The following is a 2,062-nucleotide window of genomic DNA, read 5'->3' on the forward strand; positions in this document are numbered from 1 at the left end:
TGTGGGTTCCTAGGGTTGGGGAAGCCCCAGAAGCAGGACTAGGACGCTGACAGGCCTGGGGTGACGGTCAGGTGGGGGCCCAGGGTGCACAAGTGTAAAGTGGGGCTCAGGACCCTGAGGGGCGGAATACGGGGTCTGGGGCAGCTGGGAGGCCGAACTGAGGCTCAGATGCAGGCTCGCTAGGGGCGGAATGGGGGCTGGAGAGCGGAAGAGCCGCTGGAGGCCCTGGGGAACCCGAGGCCTGGAATCAAAGGGCTGCGGAGCTACAGGCGTGGAACTGGGGGTCCTTTGGGTTGGCGGGGGTGTGGCCAAGCCGAGGGCCTTGTGGGGGTCCGGGGCTGTGAGGCAGAACTGGGCGCTGAGGGTGACACACCCACATCTTTAAGGAGCCGGCCTGTCCCACTCCCCGGGATCAAGTGGGCCAGGTCCAGTGCCCTCTCCACTAACCCACTGCGCAGGCCCCTTTGTGAGGCCACATCACGGCCCAGTGCCCCTACCGTGGCTGCCTGGGTGTGTTTAAGATAAGTGTTTCGGTTAAAGTACTTGTTGGACTGCCGCTGCTTCGGCTGAACCGTCTAAGGCACAGCTCAAGCTTGGAGACCTTGGGCACCACCTCTGTAGCTGGGTGATCCCAGGCAACTCCGTTAACCTCTCTGTAGTGCAGTAGGTAGAAATAGCACCTGCCTGTAGGGATTTCCGCACAGGACCTGACACAGTGGACTCCATCAAACCTTGGCACCCTTCGGTCCCCCTAGTGGCGCGTTCTCGTGGCATTCCTGGAGGGCAAGTTTTGTGGGCCGAGCTGCGCTTCCATCTCAGGGGATTATGGGAGGCTGGCAGGCCGTGTCTGGCTCATTTCTGGCTTTGATGCCCATGTCCGTACCATTGTGGATTTTCACTTTTCCACCTACATCCAGTTAAGGTGGAAGTGACGAGGTCATGGGTATCAGAAGACCTCGATTGAGTCCTGCTTTGCCATTTCCTACTCCTGTGACCTTAGGCGGATGCTTGGCCTCACCCCACCCATTTCTCCATCTGCAACTTGTCCTAATGCTATGTATTTGTCAGCATAGTTGTGAAAGATAAGAGTGTTTTAACGGTTTGTATCTGTCAACATTGACCCCTTGCGAAAGTAAATAGAATGAGTACCACTTTGAAAGCTGTAAATCAGAAGCGTAAATCTTCGCACAAGTTCATCTATGGAATTCCTTTGAGATGTACAGGAAGCCAGCCCTGTCTTTCAGACCTGTGTCTTCTTCCTGCTGTACTGGTTTAGTTTCCTCTCTGAAGGTGCCAGGCCTCAGGCCACACATTTCGGCCCATGATGGCAACTTCCTCTTCGTGTCCCCACACTTCCCACTTCCTGAACGCAGTCAGAGTGGATTCCCTGACCACAGTAAGTGAGCTTGGGATCTTTCAGTAAAAGAAACCCTGTAAGAGCTGGGCATGGTGGCGCATGCCTGTAATCCCAGCACTCGGGAGGCTGAGGCAGGAGGATCTCTGAGTTGGAGACCACCCTGGGCTACATAGTGAGACCCTGCCTCAAAAAACAAAAAAAAGAAAAGAAAAGAAACCCTGTAAAAAGAAAAGGGGTTGAACAGGAAAGAGAATATGCTTAATGCCACAGAGCTATACATTAAAAATCGTTAAAGTAGGGGCTGTGTCACTTGCTCAGGTAGAGCTTATGCTTAGCATGCAGAATTCCCAGCAGTGAAAAAAGTAAAAGTGTAAAGTGAATGATAAATTGTGCTATATGTATTTGATCACAACAAAGTGTCAAAAGGGAGGGTCTAAACAAAACTATCCCTAATGGTTCTTTATGAGTAAAGAAACACCATTCTCCATTGGTGGGGGGAAAAAGTCCATATGGACTACCATACTTTCCTAAGAGCAGTTTCCATTTATAAGAATTAATGGGTTTTGCTGGGCATGGTGGCGCATGCCTGTAATCCCAGCCCTCGGGAGGCTGAGGCAGAAGGATCCTGTGAGTTTAAGACCAGCCTGGGCTACATAGTGAGTTCCAGGTCAGTCTCAACTACATAGTGAGACTGTCTCCAAAAAA

This window comes from Fukomys damarensis, unplaced genomic scaffold (genome assembly GCF_012274545.1).
Source record: "Fukomys damarensis isolate Sample0158 unplaced genomic scaffold, DMR_v1.0_HiC HiC_scaffold_34, whole genome shotgun sequence".
NCBI lineage: Eukaryota > Metazoa > Chordata > Mammalia > Rodentia > Bathyergidae > Fukomys > Fukomys damarensis.